This window comes from Crinia signifera, unplaced genomic scaffold (genome assembly GCF_055691185.1).
Source record: "Crinia signifera unplaced genomic scaffold, ASM5569118v1 HAP2_SCAFFOLD_130, whole genome shotgun sequence".
Classification (NCBI taxonomy): Eukaryota; Metazoa; Chordata; class Amphibia; order Anura; family Myobatrachidae; genus Crinia; species Crinia signifera.
The window spans coordinates 75,001-97,500 of record NW_028142023.1 but is presented as its reverse complement, the minus strand read 5'-3'; the positions used below and the strand labels follow the sequence as shown (position 1 = coordinate 97,500).

At 39.4% G+C, this 22,500-nt stretch overlaps 14 non-coding genes across 14 annotated transcripts; all 14 read right to left on the bottom strand.

The window, feature by feature from the left end:
- Positions 1-1,149: 1,149 nt before the first annotated feature.
- Positions 1,150-1,231, bottom strand: TRNAL-AAG (transfer RNA leucine (anticodon AAG)). Its single transcript has one exon. It is a non-coding gene; the product is annotated as a tRNA-Leu (tRNA).
- Positions 1,232-1,968: 737 nt separating this feature from the next.
- TRNAL-UAG (transfer RNA leucine (anticodon UAG)) lies at positions 1,969-2,050 on the bottom strand. Its single transcript has one exon. It is a non-coding gene; the product is annotated as a tRNA-Leu (tRNA).
- Positions 2,051-2,460: 410 nt separating this feature from the next.
- Positions 2,461-2,542, bottom strand: TRNAL-AAG (transfer RNA leucine (anticodon AAG)). Its single transcript has one exon. It is a non-coding gene; the product is annotated as a tRNA-Leu (tRNA).
- Positions 2,543-3,279: 737 nt separating this feature from the next.
- On the bottom strand, positions 3,280-3,361 carry TRNAL-UAG (transfer RNA leucine (anticodon UAG)). The gene has a single exon. It is a non-coding gene; the product is annotated as a tRNA-Leu (tRNA).
- A 9,219-nt stretch (positions 3,362-12,580) lies between these two features.
- TRNAL-AAG (transfer RNA leucine (anticodon AAG)) lies at positions 12,581-12,662 on the bottom strand. Its single transcript has one exon. It is a non-coding gene; the product is annotated as a tRNA-Leu (tRNA).
- Positions 12,663-15,201: 2,539 nt separating this feature from the next.
- TRNAL-AAG (transfer RNA leucine (anticodon AAG)) lies at positions 15,202-15,283 on the bottom strand. The gene has a single exon. It is a non-coding gene; the product is annotated as a tRNA-Leu (tRNA).
- Positions 15,284-16,020: 737 nt separating this feature from the next.
- On the bottom strand, positions 16,021-16,102 carry TRNAL-UAG (transfer RNA leucine (anticodon UAG)). Its single transcript has one exon. It is a non-coding gene; the product is annotated as a tRNA-Leu (tRNA).
- A 410-nt stretch (positions 16,103-16,512) lies between these two features.
- On the bottom strand, positions 16,513-16,594 carry TRNAL-AAG (transfer RNA leucine (anticodon AAG)). Its single transcript has one exon. It is a non-coding gene; the product is annotated as a tRNA-Leu (tRNA).
- A 737-nt stretch (positions 16,595-17,331) lies between these two features.
- TRNAL-UAG (transfer RNA leucine (anticodon UAG)) lies at positions 17,332-17,413 on the bottom strand. The gene has a single exon. It is a non-coding gene; the product is annotated as a tRNA-Leu (tRNA).
- Positions 17,414-17,823: 410 nt separating this feature from the next.
- TRNAL-AAG (transfer RNA leucine (anticodon AAG)) lies at positions 17,824-17,905 on the bottom strand. Its single transcript has one exon. It is a non-coding gene; the product is annotated as a tRNA-Leu (tRNA).
- A 1,229-nt stretch (positions 17,906-19,134) lies between these two features.
- TRNAL-AAG (transfer RNA leucine (anticodon AAG)) lies at positions 19,135-19,216 on the bottom strand. Its single transcript has one exon. It is a non-coding gene; the product is annotated as a tRNA-Leu (tRNA).
- Positions 19,217-20,445: 1,229 nt separating this feature from the next.
- Positions 20,446-20,527, bottom strand: TRNAL-AAG (transfer RNA leucine (anticodon AAG)). The gene has a single exon. It is a non-coding gene; the product is annotated as a tRNA-Leu (tRNA).
- A 737-nt stretch (positions 20,528-21,264) lies between these two features.
- Positions 21,265-21,346, bottom strand: TRNAL-UAG (transfer RNA leucine (anticodon UAG)). Its single transcript has one exon. It is a non-coding gene; the product is annotated as a tRNA-Leu (tRNA).
- Positions 21,347-21,756: 410 nt separating this feature from the next.
- On the bottom strand, positions 21,757-21,838 carry TRNAL-AAG (transfer RNA leucine (anticodon AAG)). Its single transcript has one exon. It is a non-coding gene; the product is annotated as a tRNA-Leu (tRNA).
- Between the last annotated feature and the right edge of the window lie 662 nt (positions 21,839-22,500).

Sequence of the window (22,500 nt, the reverse complement as noted above, 5' to 3'; positions counted from 1 at the left end):
AAAAACATATTGAGATTTATTAGAGCATTCACATATGGTTAGGGTTAGGTACGTGATACTGGTGCTTGGGTTTCTGGTGGTCATTGCAATATTAGGGACATCTTAATGCTCACAATTCTGACACTTGCTAGGTTAGCCTTCTAACTTTCAACATCGAGCCCCTAACTCTAACACTGAACATACCTGCAGCCTATCCTTAATTCTTTTCCTTCCAATGCCTAACTCCAAAACCTCTTAGTATCTTACCATGACCCTTCCTATCTGCAGGATAACCTTAAACATACTCCTATAGTTCCAAACTCTTAACCTCCCTTCTTAGTGCCTAACCATTACCCCACCCCCTGCCATTGAACCATAACATCCCCTACACATAGGACAGAGTTCCAAAATCAGTCGTTTCACCAGTGTTTGGGATTCTGCTATCAGTTTCCTGACTTGCAGCTTACCGAATGCCAGGATGCCCAATGCATCCAATTGTAATCACTTCAAGTTAATTTTTATGTCTCTACAGTCTTTAGAAATATTTTTGAAAAGTATCTAGTAGATATGATAAACTTTTTTGAACTCTGTTGTTGAATTGTCCCAGCAACTATCATACACCAGATAGAATTTGAACTTTAAGAGAAAATAACTGATTTTGTTTTTGGAAAATAATTATGGCAGCAGTGGGATTTGAACCCACGCCTCCGAAGAGACTGGAGCCTAAATACAGCGCCTTAGACCGCTCGGCCATGCTACCACACATAAAGGTAAGTCATAGTTTCTCACAGTCTGAAATCTAGAACTAGAATTACAGAAAATGTTGTTGTTGTAGTAAAGAAATACGTAAAAATATGTTTTATGTTAAGCATTTTAGATGCTCTTAACATAAGTGAGAATTTTTTTTTAAAGAATATTGGTTGCCATGCAATCTAGATGAGAAATGGTTAATTTTTAATTAATTTGCATTTTAGTCGAGTTTACCACTTTGAAACCAATCACTGACATTTTCTTTGAAAAACTTATATGGCAGCTTTGGGAAGTTAGCAAAGAAAGAAATTAGCTGTTATAACAATGTGATGATGAACACTTATTTTTTAATTGAATTGCATTATTGTGGAAAGAACAATGAAAACATCAACCTCTAACAATATATATCAATAATAAATATGGCAGCAGTGGGATTTGAACCCACGCCTCCAAAGAGACTGGAGCCTTAATCCAGCGCCTTAGACCGCTCGGCCATGCTACCTCATGGGTGCAGTGTTCATGTGGCTCAAAGATCTATCAAATGATTATTTAAATGTGTTTTGTTCACTTTATATGAAGTAAAAAAACATATTGAGATTTATTAGAGCATTCACATATGGTTAGGGTTAGGTACGTGATACTGGTGCTTGGGTTTCTGGTGGTCATTGCAATATTAGGGACATCTTAATGCTCACAATTCTGACACTTGCTAGGTTAGCCTTCTAACTTTCAACATCGAGCCCCTAACTCTAACACTGAACATACCTGCAGCCTATCCTTAATTCTTTTCCTTCCAATGCCTAACTCCAAAACCTCTTAGTATCTTACCATGACCCTTCCTATCTGCAGCATAACCTTAAACATACTCCTATAGTTCCAAACTCTTAACCTTCCTTCTTAGTGCCTAACCATTACCCCACCCCCTGCCATTGAACCATAACATCCCCTACACATAGGACAGAGTTCCAAAATCAGTCGTTTTACCAGTGTTTGGGATTCTGCTATCAGTTTCCTGACTTGCAGCTTACCGAATGCCAGGATGCCCAATGCATCCAATTGTAATCACTTCAAGTTAATTTTTATGTCTCTACAGTCTTTAGAAATATTTTTGAAAAGTATCTAGTAGATATGATAAACTTTTTTGAACTCTGTTGTTGAATTGTCCCAGCAACTATCATACACCAGATAGAATTTGAACTTTAAGAGAAAATAACTGATTTTGTTTTTGGAAAATAATTATGGCAGCAGTGGGATTTGAACCCACGCCTCCGAAGAGACTGGAGCCTAAATCCAGTGCCTTAGACCGCTCGGCCATGCTACCACACTTAAAGGTAACTCATAGTTTCTCACAGTCTGGAATCTAGAACTAGAAATTACAGAAAATGTTGTTGTTGTAGTAAAGAAATACGTAAAAATCTGTTTTATGTTAAGCATTTTAGATGCTCTTAACATAAGTGAGAATTTTTTGTAAAGAATATTGGTTGCCATGCAATCTAGATGAGAAATGGTTAATTTTTAATTAATTTGCATTTTAGTCGAGTTTACCACTTTGAAACCAATCACTGACATTTTCTTTGAAAAATTTATATGGCAGCTTTGGGAAGTTAGCAAAGAAAGAAATTAGCTGTTATAACAATGTGATGATGAACACTTATTTTTTAATTGAATTGCATTATTGTGGAAAGAACAATGAAAACATCAACCTCTAACAATATATATCAATAATAAATATGGCAGCAGTGGGATTTGAACCCACGCCTCCAAAGAGACTGGAGCCTTAATCCAGCGCCTTAGACCGCTCGGCCATGCTACCTCATGGGTTCAGTGTTCATGTGGCTCAAAGATCTATCAAATGATTATTTAAATGTGTTTTGTTCACTTTATATGAAGTAAAAAAACATATTGAGATTTATTAGAGCATTCACATATGGTTAGGGTTAGGTACGTGATACTGGTGCTTGGGTTTCTGGTGGTCATTGCAATATTAGGGACATCTCAATGCTCACAATTCTGACACTTGCTAGGTTAGCCTTCTAACTTTCAACATCGAGCCCCTAACTCTAACACTGAACATACCTGCAGCCTATCCTTAATTCTTTTCCTTCCAATGCCTAACTCCAAAACCTCTTAGTATCTTACCATGACCCTTCCTATCTGCAGCATAACCTTAAACATACTCCTATAGTTCCAAACTCTTAACCTCCCTTCTTAGTGCCTAACCATTACCCCACCCCCTGCCATTGAACCATAACATCCCCTACACATAGGACAGAGTTCCAAAATCAGTCGTTTTACCAGTGTTTGGGATTCTGCTATCAGTTTCCTGACTTGCAGCTTACCGAATGCCAGGATGCCCAATGCATCCAATTGTAATCACTTCAAGTTAATTTTTATGTCTCTACAGTCTTTAGAAATATTTTTGAAAAGTATCTAGTAGATATGATAAACTTTTTTGAACTCTGTTGTTGAATTGTCCCAGCAACTATCATACACCAGATAGAATTTGAACTTTAAGAGAAAATAACTGATTTTGTTTTTGGAAAATAATTATGGCAGCAGTGGGATTTGAACCCACGCCTCCGAAGAGACTGGAGCCTAAATCCAGCGCCTTAGACCGCTCGGCCATGCTACCACACTTAACCCCTTCCTGACAGAGCCAGTTTTTGCGTTCCTGACAGAGCCCTTTTTTTCAAATCTGACATGTCTCACTTAAGTGGGGATAACTTTTTTTTGCTTTTACTTATCCCAGTGGTTTTGAGATTGTTTTTTCGTGACACATTGTACTTCAAATTAGTGGTAAATTTGGGTCGATACAGTCTGTGTTTTTTTGTGAAAAATACCAAAATATCGTGAAAAAATGGAAAATTTAGCGATTTGCAAAATGTTAAATTTTCTGCTTGTGAGACAAATAATCTTACCACTCAAAATAGTGAATAACTAACATAGACCATATGTCTACTTTATGTTGACATCATTATTTCAACTTCCTTTTAATTTTTTGGGACACTAGGAGGCTTACAATATGAATAGCAAATTCTCAAATTTTCAAGAAAATTTCAAACACTGATTTTTTTAGGGACCAGTTCAGTTCTGATGTGACTTTGAGGGACTTGTATGTGAGACACCCCCATAAATGATGCCATTTCAAAAACTGCACCCCTCACAGTATTCAAAACAGCATTTTGGAAGTTTGTTAACCCTTTAGGTGTTTCACAGGAATTAAAACAAAGTGTAGGTGAAATTTCAAAATTTCTTTTTTTTTGCAGATTTGCAATTTTAATACATTTTTATAAGGAACACAGTACATTTTACTAGAGAAATGTGACTAAAAATTGATTCCCCCAATTCTTTTGTTTTCATAAATATCCTATATGTGGCCCTAGTGTGCACGGTGACCAAACCACAGGCTTCATAATAGAGGGAGCACCTACTTGATTTTGGAGCCTCCTTTTTATGAGATTATTTTTTAGGCACCATGTAGGTTTCAAGGCACCATAAGATGCTAAAAGTTAGGAACCCCCCCACAAGTGACCCCATTTTGCAAACTACACCCCTCAGGGAATTCATCTAGGGGTATAGTGTACATTTCAAACCCCCAGGGGTTTCACCAATTGTGGTACAACTGGGCAGTGAAAATGAAAAATTATTTTTTTTACACAAAAATGCAGTTCTGGCTCCAAATTTGTCATTTTCAGAAGGTATGAAGGAGACAAAGCACCCCAAAATCTGTGCCCCAATTTCTCCCGAGTATGGCAATGCCTCACATGTGACCAAAAAATACCAGTTGGGTGCATGGCAGGACTCAGAAGGGAAGGAGTGATTTTTGGATTTTGCAGCTCAGATTCTGGTGGAATTTTGGTGGGTGCTATGTCGCATTAGCAAGACCCCCCAAGCACCAATACAGTGGAACCCCCCCACAAGTGACCCCATTTTGCAAACTACACCCCTCAGGGAATTCATCTAGGGGTATAGTGTACATTTCAAACCCCCAGGGGTTTCACCAATTTTGATAGAAGTGGGCAGTGAAAATGAAAAATTACATTTTTTTACACAAAAATGCAGTTCTGGCTCAAAATTTTTCATTTTCAGAAGGTATGAAGGAGAAAAAGCACCCCAAAATCTGTGCCCCAATTTCTCCCGAGTACGGCAATGCCTCACATGTGACCAAAAAATACCAGTTGGGTGCATGGCAGGACTCAGAAGGGAAGGAGTGATTTTTGGATTTTGCAGCACAGATTCTGGTGGAATGAATGGTGGGTGCTATGTTGCACCAATACAGTGGAACCCCCCCACAAGTCACCCCATTTTGCAAAGTACACCCCTCAGGGAATTCATCTAGGGGTATAGTGTACATTTCAAACCCCCAGGGGTTTCACCAATTTTGATACAAGTGGGCAGTGAAAATGAAAAATTACATTTTTTTACACAAAAATGCAGTTCTGGCTCAAAATTTTTCATTTTCAGAAGGTATGAAGGAGAAAAAGCACCCCAAAATATGTGCCCCAATTTCTCCCGAGTACGGAAATGCCTCACGTGTGACCAAAAAATACCAGTTGGGTGCATGGCAGGACTCAGAACGGAAGGAGTGATTTTTGGATTTTGCGGCTCAGATTCTGGTGGAATTTTGGTGGGTGCTATGTCGCATTAGCAAGACCCCCCAAGCACCAATACAGTGGAACCCCCCCACAAGTCACCCCATTTTGAAAACTACACCCCTCAGGGAATTCATCTAGGGGTATAGTGTACATTTCAAACCCCCAGGGGTTTCACCAATTTTGATACAAGTGGGCAGTGAAAATGAAAAATTACATTTTTTACACAAAAATGCAGTTCTGGCTCGAAATTTTTCATTTTCAGAAGGTATGAAGGAGAAAAAGCACCCCAAAATCTGTGCCCCAATTTCTCCCGAGTACGGCAATGCCTCACATGTGACCAAAAAATACCAGTTGGGTGCATGGCAGGACTCAGAACGGAAGGAGTGATTTTTGGATTTTGCAGCTCAGATTCTGGTGGAATTTTGGTGGGTGCTATGTCGCATTAGCAAGACCCCCCAAGCACCAATACAGTGGAACCCCCCCACAAGTCACCCCATTTTGAAAACTACACCCCTCAGGGAATTCATCTAGGGGTATAGTGTACATTTCAAACCCCCAGGGGTTTCACCAATTTTGATACAAGTGGGCAGTGAAAATGAAAAATTACATTTTTTTACACAAAAATGCAGTTCTGGCTCAAAATTTTTCATTTTCAGAAGGTATGAAGGAGAAAAAGCACCCCAAAATCTGTGCCCCAATTTCTCCCGAGTACGGCAATGCCTCACATGTGACCAAAAAATACCAGTTGGGTGCATGGCAGGACTCAGAACGGAAGGAGTGATTTTTGGATTTTGCAGCACAGATTTTGGTGGAATGAATGGTGGGTGCTATGTTGCACCAATACAGTGGAACCCCCCCACAAGTCACCCCATTTTGCAAAGTACACCCCTCAGGGAATTCATCTAGGGGTATAGTGTACATTTCAAACCCCCAGGGGTTTCACCAATTTTGATACAAGTGGGCAGTGAAAATGAAAAATTACATTTTTTTACACAAAAATGCAGTTCTGGCTCAAAATTTTTCATTTTCAGAAGGTATGAAGGAGAAAAAGCACCCCAAAATCTGTGCCCCAATTTCTCCCGAGTACGGCAATGCCTCACATGTGACCAAAAAATACCAGTTGGGTGCATGGCAGGACTCAGAAGGGAAGGAGTGATTTTTGGATTTTGCAGCTCAGATTCTGGTGGAATTTTGGTGGGTGCTATGTTGCATTAGCAAGACCCCCCAAGCACCAATACAGTGGAACCCCCCCACAAGTGACCCCATTTTGCAAACTACACCCCTCAGGGAATTCATCTAGGGGTATAGTGTACATTTCAAACCCCCAGGGGTTTCACCAATTTTGATACAAGTGGGCAGTGAACATGAAAAATTACATTTTTTACACAAAAATGCAGTTCTGGCTCAAAATTTTTCATTTTCAGAAGGTATGAAGGTGAAAAAGCACCCCAAAATCTGTGCCCCAATTTCTCCCGAGTACGGCAATGCCTCACATGTGACCAAAAAATACCAGTTGGGTGCATGGCAGGACTCAAAAGGGAAGGAGTGATTTTTGGATTTTGCAGCTCAGATTCTGGTGGAATTTTGGTGGGTGCTATGTCGCATTAGCAAGACCCCCCAAGCACCAATACAGTGGAACCCCCCCACAAGTGACCCCATTTTGCAAACTACACCCCTCAGGGAATTCATCTAGGGGTATAGTGTACATTTAAAACCCCCAGGGGTTTCACCAATTTTGATACAAGTGGGCAGTGAAAAAGAAAAATTACATTTTTTACACAAAAATGCAGTTCTGGCTCAAAATTTTTCATTTTCAGAAGGTATGAAGGAGAAAAAGCACCCCAAAATCTGTGCCCCAATTTCTCCCGAGTACGGCAATGCCTCACATGTGACCAAAAAATACCAGTTGGGTGCATGGCAGGACTCAGAAGGGAAGGAGTGATTTTTGGATTTTGCAGCACAGATTCTGGTGGAATGAATGGTGGGTGCTATGTTGCACCAATACAGTGGAACCCCCCCACAAGTCACCCCATTTTGCAAACTACACCCCTCAGGGAATTCATCTAGGGGTATAGTGTACATTTAAAACCCCCAGGGGTTTCACCAATTTTGATACAAGTGGGCAGTGAAAAAGAAAAATTACATTTTTTACACAAAAATGCAGTTCTGGCTCAAAATTTTTCATTTTCAGAAGGTATGAAGGAGAAAAAGCACCCCAAAATCTGTGCCCCAATTTCTCCCGAGTACGGCAATGCCTCACATGTGACCAAAAAATACCAGTTGGGTGCATGGCAGGACTCAGAAGGGAAGGAGTGATTTTTGGATTTTGCAGCACAGATTCTGGTGGAATGAATGGTGGGTGCTATGTTGCACCAATACAGTGGAACCCCCCCACAAGTCACCCCATTTTGCAAAGTACACCCCTCAGGGAATTCATCTAGGGGTATAGTGTACATTTCAAACCCCCAGGGGTTTCACCAATTTTGATACAAGTGGGCAGTGAAAATGAAAAATTACATTTTTTTACACAAAAATGCAGTTCTGGCTCAAAATTTTTCATTTTCAGAAGGAATGAAGGAGACAAAGCACCCCAAAATCTGTGCCCCAATTTCTCCCGAGTACGGCAATGCCTCATGTGTGACCAAAAAGTGGCAGGACTCAGAAGGGAAGGAGTGATATTTGGATTTTGCAGCACAAATTCTGGTGGAATGATGGTGGGTGCTATGTCGCATTAGCAAGACCCCCAAAGCACCAATACAGTGGAACCCCCCCACAAGTGACCCCATTTTGCAAAGTACACCCCTCAGGGAATTCATCTAGGGGTATAGTGTACATTTCAAACCCCCATGAAAAATTACATTTTTTTACACAAAAATGCAGTTCTGGCTCAAAATTTTTCATTTTCACAAGGAATGAAGGAGACAGAGCACCCCAAAATCTGTGCCCCAATTTCTCCCGAGTACGGCAATGCCTCACATGTGACCAAAAAATACCAGTTGGGTGCATGGCAGGACTCAGAAGGGAAGGAGTGATTTTTGGATTTTGCGGCTCAGATTCTGGTGGAATGAATGGTGGGTGCTATGTGGCATTAGCAAGACCCCCGAAGCACGGTGAAATTATGAACCTAATATTCCATAGATGTGTGGTATATTTTAAAACACTCCTTTATACATAGGCCGGGTTTGTCGGGGCAAGTGTCACACTGGAAAATAGTTTGCTTTCTTATTCCCTTTTTATAGCAAACTTTGCACCTTTTTTGTGTCCTGCCCTTTTTTCCAGTGGAGGGGATTTCATCAGGAAAATGCTGCCCTGGTACAATACGGGGGCCAGTACTAGAAGTACTGGGGCCCTCTGCCTGCTGGTTCCCAAATATTAGGCCCTTTATGACTTCCTCTTGAAAGTGCATAAATGTCCCCCTCTGGCCGGTAGAACGGAATAGCACGTAAGCGTTATACAGTGCCATCTGGATGATATACACGGCCACCTTCTTGTACCAGATTTTTGTTTTCCGCAGGGCACTGTACGGCTTCAGTACCTGATCTGAAAGATCCACTTCGCCCATGTACCTATTGTAATCCAGGATACAATTAGGTTTTGAGGTGTGGGTACTGGTACCTCGTACAGGGACGGAGGTGGTACTGTCTCCGTGAATTGTTGTCAGTATAAGGACATCCCTCTTGTCCTTATATTTGACCAACAACATATTTTCGGTGCATATTCCCCTGCTTTCACCCCTTCTCATTACTTGGGCAATGTGCGTTTTTGGGAGGCCTCTTTGGTTCTTGCGCACAGTACCGCAAGCTGCTGTACCTCTTGAACCAAGGGCCTTAAACAGGGGGATGCTGGTGTAAAAGTTATCCACATAGAGGTGATAACCTTTATCCAGGAAGGGGTGCACTAAATCCCAGACAATTTTCCCACTAACACCTACGAGGGAGGGGGGGCATTCTGGCGGTTGAATTCTTGAATCCTTCCCTTCATAAACCCTAAACCTGTGGGTGTACCCTGAGGTGCTTTCACACAGTTTATACATTTTTATGCCATACCTTGCCCTCTTACTGGGAAGGTACTGGCGGAATTTAACCCTTCCTTTAAAATGTATAAGGGACTCGTCGATACAAATAAATTTTTCTGGGATGTACACCTCTTCAAATTTGGCACTGAAATGATCAATGACCGGCCTGACTTTGAATAGCCGGTCAAAGGTGGGATCATCTCTGGGTGGGCACTGTGCATTATCGGTGTAATGTATAAATTTAAGAATTGTCTCAAATCGAGTCCGGGGCATGGCCATACGGTAAAATGGAGTACTGTACAGAACATCTGTACTCCAATATTGCCTAATTTCTGGCTTTTTTACTATGCCCATATGAAACACCAGACCCCAAAACGTCATCATCTCTACTGCATCTACAGGGGTCCACCTAGCAAATGATGACGTGGGGTTTTGAGCAATAAACTGCTGGGCATATAAATTAGTTTGGTCCACCATTAAATTTATAAAATCATCAGAGAAAAATAATTTGAAAAAGTCAATTTCTCTGAGACCTGTGGAATCAAATTGGATTCCTGGCATGGCCAAAAACTCAGGAACCTGGGGCTCAAAATTGTCTGGTGGTGGGGTCCATACGAGATCAATTATTGGGGGGGGGGTCTCAGCTGATCTACGGGGGCGTCTTTGAGGGGGTCCCTCATCACCAGAGGAGGAAGAGGAGCTTAAGGCGAATCCTTCAAATTCCCCGCTTGCATCACTGGCTGTGTCAGAGTCAGAAGCAAGCAGGGCATATGCCTCCTCCGCTGAATACATTCTCCTGGATGACTGGGAGGACATTTGGGAGGACATTTGGGAGGACATTTGGGATGCCATTTTTATTTTTGTGTTACAGGTAGTGAAATGTTTCAACACGTGTATAGTGTAGGGGGGGGTACAAACTTTATTTCAACCCGGGGGGTATGTAGGTTGTAGTGTGTATGTAGTGTGCAGGAAAAAAAAATACTTTATACAAAAAAAAAAAATGGAGGGGTTAAAAAAAAAAAAAAATTGAAGGGGTTAAAAAAAAAAAATTGAAGGGGTTAAAAAAAAAAAATTGAAGGGGTTAAAAAAAAAAAAAAAAAAAGTCCTGCGCCAAAAATTGAGCACAGATGTTGGTCAGTAACGTCTGTCACTGAACAGCGCTCAAAGGCAACAGGAATTTGATAAAAAAAAAAAATATATAGATCAACCCTGTGCCGAAAAAGATGATCAGTGATGTACGTCACTGATCAGCGCACAGCGGCCACAGGACACCCACAAAATCACAGTGTGTGTAAAAAAAAAATTAAAAAAAGACCCCACAGCACACACACAAAAAAAAAAGGTGATCAGTGATGCGACACTGATTACCAGTGAGGTGCAGCAGGTGCACAACCTTTGGTGCAACTGACAGGTATATATAAAAAAAAAAAACCTCTGTACCCCCAAAAAAGTTGCTGATCACCTCAGATATAGTGATCAGCACAAAAGGCGGGGGCAGCAGCCAAAAAATTTAGCACTCTCTATCACTCTCTGTCACTATCTCTCTCTATCTCTCTATCTCTCACTATCTATCACTCTATGACACTGCAGCAGCAGCACTGACAGGTATATCTATATATAAAAAAAAACCTGCGCCCCCAAAAAGTTGCTGATCAGTTAATTTATACTGATCAGCACAAAAGGAGGGGGCAGCAGTCAGTTATATCAAAAATATATAGCACAATCTGTCACTATCTCTCTCTATCTCTCTCTCTCTATCTCTCTCTATCTCTCTATAACTATCACACTGCAGCAGCACAAAATATAGCACTCTGTCACTAGGCCTCTCTATCTATCTCTCTCTCTCTATCTCTCTCTCTCTATCTATAACTATATCACACTGCAGCAGCACAAAATATAGCACTCTCTGACACTATCTCTCTCTCTATCTCTCTCTATCTCTCTCTATCTCTCTATAACTATCACACTGCAGCAGCACAAAATATAGCACTCTGTCACTAGGCCTCTCTATCTATCTCTCTCTCTCTATCTCTCTCTCTCTATCTATAACTAGATCACACTGCAGCAGCACAAAATATAGCACTCTCTGACACTATCTCTCTCTCTATCTCTCTCTATCTCTCTCTATCTCTCTCTATCTCTCTCTATCTCTCTCTATCTCTCTATCTATCTCTCTCTATCTATCTCTCTCTATCTAGCTAGTACACTGCAGCAGCACAATTTCACAGGAAGGCACAAGTAGTAACAGGATCCAGGAAGCAGTGATGAAGCAGCGATCAGGTAAGTATGGAGCAAGCTATGGAGCAAGGTTCTGGTCAGTATGGCGGCAGGGAGGTACGGTGACCGCACTGCACGCTATTCCAGACCGGAATGGCGTCTGCAGTGCAGTCACCGTTAGTTTAAATCCCCCTCCTTGGCTGTGATTGGTCCGTCGGTCCGACGAACCAATCACGGCCTTTGGGGGCGGGCGGAGTGCGGTGGGGTGACACCAGTGTCACCCTTACACCCCGCGGTGATTGGTGCTGTACTTTACAGCACCAATCACCTCTGATCCCGTGTCACCGGCGAACGTTATTCGCCGGTGACACAGGAAAACGCTGTAATTGGCTGTTCACACTGAACAGCCAATCACAGCGATCGTCGACGGGGGGGCGGCATCGCAGCCCCCCCGGGGCATGCACGGACATGTCTGCTGTCAGGGACAGCAGACATGTTGAAACTGTCACCGCGTCTATAGACGCGGTGACAGTTAAATGCCATGACGTACATTTACGCCATGTGTCGGGAAGTACTTCCCGACCATGACGTAAATGTACGTCAAATGTCGGGAAGGGGTTAAAGGTAAGTCATAGTTTCTCACAGTCTGAAATCTAGAACTAGAATTACAGAAAATGTTGTTGTTGTAGTAAAGAAATACGTAAAAATATGTTTTATGTTAAGCATTTTAGATGCTCTTAACATAAGTGAGAATTTTTTTTTAAAGAATATTGGTTGCCATGCAATCTAGATGAGAAATGGTTAATTTTTAATTAATTTGCATTTTAGTCGAGTTTACCACTTTGAAACCAATCACTGACATTTTCTTTGAAAAATTTATATGGCAGCTTTGGGAAGTTAGCAAAGAAAGAAATTAGCTGTTATAACAATGTGATGATGAACACTTATTTTTTAATTGAATTGCATTATTGTGGAAAGAACAATGAAAACATCAACCTCTAACAATATATATCAATAATAAATATGGCAGCAGTGGGATTTGAACCCACGCCTCCAAAGAGACTGGAGCCTTAATCCAGCGCCTTAGACCGCTCGGCCATGCTACCCCATGGGTGCAGTGTTCATGTGGCTCAAAGATCTATCAAATGATTATTTAAATGTGTTTTGTTCACTTTATATGAAGTAAAAAAACATATTGAGATTTATTAGAGCATTCACATATGGTTAGGGTTAGGTACGTGATACTGGTGCTTGGGTTTCTGGTGGTCATTGCAATATTAGGGACATCTTAATGCTCACAATTCTGACACTTGCTAGGTTAGCCTTCTAACTTTCAACATCGAGCCCCTAACTCTAACACTGAACATACCTGCAGCCTATCCTTAATTCTTTTCCTTCCAATGCCTAACTCCAAAACCTCTTAGTATCTTACCATGACCCTTCCTATCTGCAGGATAACCTTAAACATACTCCTATAGTTCCAAACTCTTAACCTCCCTTCTTAGTGCCTAACCATTACCCCACCCCCTGCCATTGAACCATAAAATCCCCTACACATAGGACAGAGTTCCAAAATCAGTCGTTTTACCAGTGTTTGGGATTCTGCTATCAGTTTCCTGACTTGCAGCTTACCGAATGCCAGGATGCCCAATGCATCCAATTGTAATCACTTCAAGTTAATTTTTATGTCTCTACAGTCTTTAGAAATATTTTTGAAAAGTATCTAGTAGATATGATAAACTTTTTTGAACTCTGTTGTTGAATTGTCCCAGCAACTATCATACACCAGATAGAATTTGAACTTTAAGAGAAAATAACTGATTTTGTTTTTGGAAAATAATTATGGCAGCATGGGATTTGAACCCCCGCCTCCGAAGAGACTGGAGCCTAAATCCAGCGCCTTAGACCGCTCGGCCATGCTACCACACTTAAAGGTAAGTCATAGTTTCTCACAGTCTGAAATCTAGAACTAGAATTACAGAAAATGTTGTTGTTGTAGTAAAGAAATACGTAAAAATATGTTTTATGTTAAGCATTTTAGATGCTCTTAACATAAGTGAGAATTTTTTTTTAAAGAATATTGGTTGCCATGCAATCTAGATGAGAAATGGTTAATTTTTAATTAATTTGCATTTTAGTCGAGTTTACCACTTTGAAACCAATCACTGACATTTTCTTTGAAAAACTTATATGGCAGCTTTGGGAAGTTAGCAAAGAAAGAAATTAGCTGTTATAACAATGTGATGATGAACACTTATTTTTTAATTGAATTGCATTATTGTGGAAAGAACAATGAAAACATCAACCTCTAACAATATATATCAATAATAAATATGGCAGCAGTGGGATTTGAACCCACGCCTCCAAAGAGACTAGAGCCTTAATCCAGCGCTTTAGACCGCTCGGCCATGCTACCTCATGGGTGCAGTGTTCATGTGGCTCAAAGATCTATCAAATGATTATTTAAATGTGTTTTGTTCACTTTATATGAAGTAAAAAAACATATTGAGATTTATTAGAGCATTCACATATGGTTAGGGTTAGGTACGTGATACTGGTGCTTGGGTTTCTGGTGGTCATTGCAATATTAGGGACATCTTAATGCTCACAATTCTGACACTTGCTAGGTTAGCCTTCTAACTTTCAACATCGAGCCCCTAACTCTAACACTGAACATACCTGCAGCCTATCCTTAATTCTTTTCCTTCCAATGCCTAACTCCAAAACCTCTTAGTATCTTACCATGACCCTTCCTATCTGCAGGATAACCTTAAACATACTCCTATAGTTCCAAACTCTTAACCTCCCTTCTTAGTGCCTAACCATTACCCCACCCCCTGCCATTGAACCATAACATCCCCTACACATAGGACAGAGTTCCAAAATCAGTCGTTTCACCAGTGTTTGGGATTCTGCTATCAGTTTCCTGACTTGCAGCTTACCGAATGCCAGGATGCCCAATGCATCCAATTGTAATCACTTCAAGTTAATTTTTATGTCTCTACAGTCTTTAGAAATATTTTTGAAAAGTATCTAGTAGATATGATAAACTTTTTTGAACTCTGTTGTTGAATTGTCCCAGCAACTATCATACACCAGATAGAATTTGAACTTTAAGAGAAAATAACTGATTTTGTTTTTGGAAAATAATTATGGCAGCAGTGGGATTTGAACCCACGCCTCCGAAGAGACTGGAGCCTAAATACAGCGCCTTAGACCGCTCGGCCATGCTACCACACTTAAAGGTAAGTCATAGTTTCTCACAGTCTGAAATCTAGAACTAGAATTACAGAAAATGTTGTTGTTGTAGTAAAGAAATACGTAAAAATATGTTTTATGTTAAGCATTTTAGATGCTCTTAACATAAGTGAGAATTTTTTTTTAAAGAATATTGGTTGCCATGCAATCTAGATGAGAAATGGTTAATTTTTAATTAATTTGCATTTTAGTCGAGTTTACCACTTTGAAACCAATCACTGACATTTTCTTTGAAAAACTTATATGGCAGCTTTGGGAAGTTAGCAAAGAAAGAAATTAGCTGTTATAACAATGTGATGATGAACACTTATTTTTTAATTGAATTGCATTATTGTGGAAAGAACAATGAAAACATCAACCTCTAACAATATATATCAATAATAAATATGGCAGCAGTGGGATTTGAACCCACGCCTCCAAAGAGACTGGAGCCTTAATCCAGCGCCTTAGACCGCTCGGCCATGCTACCTCATGGGTGCAGTGTTCATGTGGCTCAAAGATCTATCAAATGATTATTTAAATGTGTTTTGTTCACTTTATATGAAGTAAAAAAACATATTGAGATTTATTAGAGCATTCACATATGGTTAGGGTTAGGTACGTGATACTGGTGCTTGGGTTTCTGGTGGTCATTGCAATATTAGGGACATCTTAATGCTCACAATTCTGACACTTGCTAGGTTAGCCTTCTAACTTTCAACATCGAGCCCCTAACTCTAACACTGAACATACCTGCAGCCTATCCTTAATTCTTTTCCTTCCAATGCCTAACTCCAAAACCTCTTAGTATCTTACCATGACCCTTCCTATCTGCAGCATAACCTTAAACATACTCCTATAGTTCCAAACTCTTAACCTTCCTTCTTAGTGCCTAACCATTACCCCACCCCCTGCCATTGAACCATAACATCCCCTACACATAGGACAGAGTTCCAAAATCAGTCGTTTTACCAGTGTTTGGGATTCTGCTATCAGTTTCCTGACTTGCAGCTTACCGAATGCCAGGATGCCCAATGCATCCAATTGTAATCACTTCAAGTTAATTTTTATGTCTCTACAGTCTTTAGAAATATTTTTGAAAAGTATCTAGTAGATATGATAAACTTTTTTGAACTCTGTTGTTGAATTGTCCCAGCAACTATCATACACCAGATAGAATTTGAACTTTAAGAGAAAATAACTGATTTTGTTTTTGGAAAATAATTATGGCAGCAGTGGGATTTGAACCCACGCCTCCGAAGAGACTGGAGCCTAAATCCAGTGCCTTAGACCGCTCGGCCATGCTACCACACTTAAAGGTAACTCATAGTTTCTCACAGTCTGGAATCTAGAACTAGAAATTACAGAAAATGTTGTTGTTGTAGTAAAGAAATACGTAAAAATCTGTTTTATGTTAAGCATTTTAGATGCTCTTAACATAAGTGAGAATTTTTTGTAAAGAATATTGGTTGCCATGCAATCTAGATGAGAAATGGTTAATTTTTAATTAATTTGCATTTTAGTCGAGTTTACCACTTTGAAACCAATCACTGACATTTTCTTTGAAAAATTTATATGGCAGCTTTGGGAAGTTAGCAAAGAAAGAAATTAGCTGTTATAACAATGTGATGATGAACACTTATTTTTTAATTGAATTGCATTATTGTGGAAAGAACAATGAAAACATCAACCTCTAACAATATATATCAATAATAAATATGGCAGCAGTGGGATTTGAACCCACGCCTCCAAAGAGACTGGAGCCTTAATCCAGCGCCTTAGACCGCTCGGCCATGCTACCTCATGGGTTCAGTGTTCATGTGGCTCAAAGATCTATCAAATGATTATTTAAATGTGTTTTGTTCACTTTATATGAAGTAAAAAAACATATTGAGATTTATTAGAGCATTCACATATGGTTAGGGTTAGGTACGTGATACTGGTGCTTGGGTTTCTGGTGGTCATTGCAATATTAGGGACATCTCAATGCTCACAATTCTGACACTTGCTAGGTTAGCCTTCTAACTTTCAACATCGAGCCCCTAACTCTAACACTGAACATACCTGCAGCCTATCCTTAATTCTTTTCCTTCCAATGCCTAACTCCAAAACCTCTTAGTATCTTACCATGACCCTTCCTATCTGCAGCATAACCTTAAACATACTCCTATAGTTCCAAACTCTTAACCTCCCTTCTTAGTGCCTAACCATTACCCCACCCCCTGCCATTGAACCATAACATCCCCTACACATAGGACAGAGTTCCAAAATCAGTCGTTTTACCAGTGTTTGGGATTCTGCTATCAGTTTCCTGACTTGCAGCTTACCGAATGCCAGGATGCCCAATGCATCCAATTGTAATCACTTCAAGTTAATTTTTATGTCTCTACAGTCTTTAGAAATATTTTTGAAAAGTATCTAGTAGATATGATAAACTTTTTTGAACTCTGTTGTTGAATTGTCCCAGCAACTATCATACACCAGATAGAATTTGAACTTTAAGAGAAAATAACTGATTTTGTTTTTGGAAAATAATTATGGCAGCAGTGGGATTTGAACCCACGCCTCCGAAGAGACTGGAGCCTAAATCCAGCGCCTTAGACCGCTCGGCCATGCTACCACACTTAAAGGTAAGTCATAGTTTCTCACAGTCTGAAATCTAGAACTAGAATTACAGAAAATGTTGTTGTTGTAGTAAAGAAATACGTAAAAATATGTTTTATGTTAAGCATTTTAGATGCTCTTAACATAAGTGAGAATTTTTTTTTAAAGAATATTGGTTGCCATGCAATCTAGATGAGAAATGGTTAATTTTTAATTAATTTGCATTTTAGTCGAGTTTACCACTTTGAAACCAATCACTGACATTTTCTTTGAAAAATTTATATGGCAGCTTTGGGAAGTTAGCAAAGAAAGAAATTAGCTGTTATAACAATGCGATGATGAACACTTATTTTTTAATTGAATTGCATTATTGTGGAAAGAACAATGAAAACATCAACCTCTAACAATATATATCAATAATAAATATGGCAGCAGTGGGATTTGAACCCACGCCTCCAAAGAGACTGGAGCCTTAATCCAGCGCCTTAGACCGCTCGGCCATGCTACCTCATGGGTGCAGTGTTCATGTGGCTCAAAGATCTATCAAATGATTATTTAAATGTGTTTTGTTCACTTTATATGAAGTAAAAAAACATATTGAGATTTATTAGAGCATTCACATATGGTTAGGGTTAGGTACGTGATACTGGTGCTTGGGTTTCTGGTGGTCATTGCAATATTAGGGACATCTCAATGCTCACAATTCTGACACTTGCTAGGTTAGCCTTCTAACTTTCAACATCGAGCCCCTTACTCTAACACTGAACATACCTGCAGCCTATCCTTAATTCTTTTCCTTCCAATGCCTAACTCCAAAACCTCTTAGTATCTTACCATGACCCTTCCTATCTGCAGGATAACCTTAAACATACTCCTATAGTTCCAAACTCTTAACCTCCCTTCTTAGTGCCTAACCATTACCCCACCCCCTGCCATTGAACCATAACATCCCCTACACATAGGACAGAGTTCCAAAATCAGTCGTTTTACCAGTGTTTGGGATTCTGCTATCAGTTTCCTGACTTGCAGCTTACCGAATGCCAGGATGCCCAATGCATCCAATTGTAATCACTTCAAGTTAATTTTTATGTCTCTACAGTCTTTAGAAATATTTTTGAAAAGTATCTAGTAGATATGATAAACTTTTTTGAACTCTGTTGTTGAATTGTCCCAGCAACTATCATACACCAGATAGAATTTGAACTTTAAGAGAAAATAACTGATTTTGTTTTTGGAAAATAATTATGGCAGCAGTGGGATTTGAACCCACGCCTCCGAAGAGACTGGAGCCTAAATCCAGTGCCTTAGACCGCTCGGTCATGCTACCACACTTAAAGGTAACTCATAGTTTCTCACAGTCTGGAATCTAGAACTAGAATTACAGAAAATGTTGTTGTTGTAGTAAAGAAATACGTAAAAATATGTTTTATGTTAAGCATTTTAGATGCTCTTAACATAAGTGAGAATTTTTTTTTAAAGAATATTGGTTGCCATGCAATCTAGATGAGAAATGGTTAATTTTTAATTAATTTGCATTTTAGTCGAGTTTACCACTTTGAAACCAATCACTGACATTTTCTTTGAAAAACTTATATGGCAGCTTTGGGAAGTTAGCAAAGAAAGAAATTAGCTGTTATAACAATGTGATGATGAACACTTATTTTTTAATTGAATTGCATTATTGTGGAAAGAACAATGAAAACATCAACCTCTAACAATATATATCAATAATAAATATGGCAGCAGTGGGATTTGAACCCACGCCTCCAAAGAGACTGGAGCCTTAATCCAGCACCTTAGACCGCTCGGCCATGCTACCTCATGGGTGCAGTGTTCATGTGGCTCAAAGATCTATCAAATGATTATTTAAATGTGTTTTGTTCACTTTATATGAAGTAAAAAAACATATTGAGATTTATTAGAGCATTCACATATGGTTAGGGTTAGGTACGTGATACTGGTGCTTGGGTTTCTGGTGGTCATTGCAATATTAGGGACATCTTAATGCTCACAATTCTGACACTTGCTAGGTTAGCCTTCTAACTTTCAACATCGAGCCCCTAACTCTAACACTGAACATACCTGCAGCCTATCCTTAATTCTTTTCCTTCCAATGCCTAACTCCAAAACCTCTTAGTATCTTACCATGACCCTTCCTATCTGCAGCATAACCTTAAACATACTCCTATAGTTCCAAACTCTTAACCTTCCTTCTTAGTGCCTAACCATTACCCCACCCCCTGCCATTGAACCATAACATCCCCTACACATAGGACAGAGTTCCAAAATCAGTCGTTTTACCAGTGTTTGGGATTCTGCTATCAGTTTCCTGACTTGCAGCTTACCGAATGCCAGGATGCCCAATGCATCCAATTGTAATCACTTCAAGTTAATTTTTATGTCTCTACAGTCTTTAGAAATATTTTTGAAAAGTATCTAGTAGATATGATAAACTTTTTTGAACTCTGTTGTTGAATTGTCCCAGCAACTATCATACACCAGATAGAATTTGAACTTTAAGAGAAAATAACTGATTTTGTTTTTGGAAAATAATTATGGCAGCAGTGGGATTTGAACCCACGCCTCCGAAGAGACTGGAGCCTAAATCCAGTGCCTTAGACCGCTCGGTCATGCTACCACACTTAAAGGTAACTCATAGTTTCTCACAGTCTGGAATCTAGAACTAGAAATTACAGAAAATGTTGTTGTTGTAGTAAAGAAATACGTAAAAATCTGTTTTATGTTAAGCATTTTAGATGCTCTTAACATAAGTGAGAATTTTTTGTAAAGAATATTGGTTGCCATGCAATCTAGATGAGAAATGGTTAATTTTTAATTAATTTGCATTTTAGTCGAGTTTACCACTTTGAAACCAATCACTGACATTTTCTTTGAAAAATTTATATGGCAGCTTTGGGAAGTTAGCAAAGAAAGAAATTAGCTGTTATAACAATGTGATGATGAACACTTATTTTTTAATTGAATTGCATTATTGTGGAAAGAACAATGAAAACATCAACCTCTAACAATATATATCAATAATAAATATGGCAGCAGTGGGATTTGAACCCACGCCTCCAAAGAGACTGGAGCCTTAATCCAGCGCCTTAGACCGCTCGGCCATGCTACCTCATGGGTTCAGTGTTCATGTGGCTCAAAGATCTATCAAATGATTATTTAAATGTGTTTTGTTCACTTTATATGAAGTAAAAAAACATATTGAGATTTATTAGAGCATTCACATATGGTTAGGGTTAGGTACGTGATACTGGTGCTTGGGTTTCTGGTGGTCATTGCAATATTAGGGACATCTCAATGCTCACAATTCTGACACTTGCTAGGTTAGCCTTCTAACTTTCAACATCGAGCCCCTAACTCTAACACTGAACATACCTGCAGCCTATCCTTAATTCTTTTCCTTCCAATGCCTAACTCCAAAACCTCTTAGTATCTTACCATGACCCTTCCTATCTGCAGCATAACCTTAAACATACTCCTATAGTTCCAAACTCTTAACCTCCCTTCTTAGTGCCTAACCATTACCCCACCCCCTGCCATTGAACCATAACATCCCCTACACATAGGACAGAGTTCCAAAATCAGTCGTTTTACCAGTGTTTGGGATTCTGCTATCAGTTTCCTGACTTGCAGCTTACCGAATGCCAGGATGCCCAATGCATCCAATTGTAATCACTTCAAGTTAATTTTTATGTTTCTACAGTCTTTAGAAATATTTTTGAAAAGTATCTAGTAGATATGATAAACTTTTTTGAACTCTGTTGTTGAATTGTCCCAGCAACTATCATACACCAGATAGAATTTGAACTTTAGGAGAAAATAACTGATTTTGTTTTTGGAAAATAATTATGGCAGCAGTGGGATTTGAACCCACGCCTCCGAAGAGACTGGAGCCTAAATCCAGCGCCTTAGACCGCTCGGCCATGCTACCACACTTAAAGGTAAGTCATAGTTTCTCACAGTCTGAAATCTAGAACTAGAATTACAGAAAATGTTGTTGTTGTAGTAAAGAAATACGTAAAAATATGTTTTATGTTAAGTATTTTAGATGCTCTTAACATAAGTGAGAATTTTTTTTTAAAGAATATTGGTTGCCATGCAATCTAGATGAGAAATGGTTAATTTTTAATTAATTTGCATTTTAGTCGAGTTTACCACTTTGAAACCAATCACTGACATTTTCTTTGAAAAATTTATATGGCAGCTTTGGGAAGTTAGCAAAGAAAGAAATTAGCTGTTATAACAATGTGATGATGAACACTTATTTTTTAATTGAATTGCATTATTGTGGAAAGAACAATGAAAACATCAACCTCTAACAATATATATCAATAATAAATATGGCAGCAGTGGGATTTGAACCCACGCCTCCAAAGAGACTGGAGCCTTAATCCAGCGCCTTAGACCGCTCGGCCATGCTACCTCATGGGTGCAGTGTTCATGTGGCTCAAAGATCTATCAAATGATTATTTAAATGTGTTTTGTTCACTTTATATGAAGTAAAAAAACATATTGAGATTTATTAGAGCATTCACATATGGTTAGGGTTAGGTACGTGATACTGGTGCTTGGGTTTCTGGTGGTCATTGCAATATTAGGGACATCTCAATGCTCACAATTCTGACACTTGCTAGGTTAGCCTTCTAACTTTCAACATCGAGCCCCTAACTCTAACACTGAACATACCTGCAGCCTATCCTTAATTCTTTTCCTTCCAATGCCTAACTCCAAAACCTCTTAGTATCTTACCATGACCCTTCCTATCTGCAGCATAACCTTAAACATACTCCTATTGTTCCAAACTCTTAACCTCCCTTCTTAGTGCCTAACCATTACCCCACCCCCTGCCATTGAACCATAACATCCCCTACACATAGGACAGAGTTCCAAAATCAGTCGTTTTACCAGTGTTTGGGATTCTGCTATCAGTTTCCTGACTTGCAGCTTACCGAATGCCAGGATGCCCAATGCATCCAATTGTAATCACTTCAAGTTAATTTTTATGTCTCTACAGTCTTTAGAAATATTTTTGAAAAGTATCTAGTAGATATGATAAACCTTTTTGAACTCTGTTGTTGAATTGTC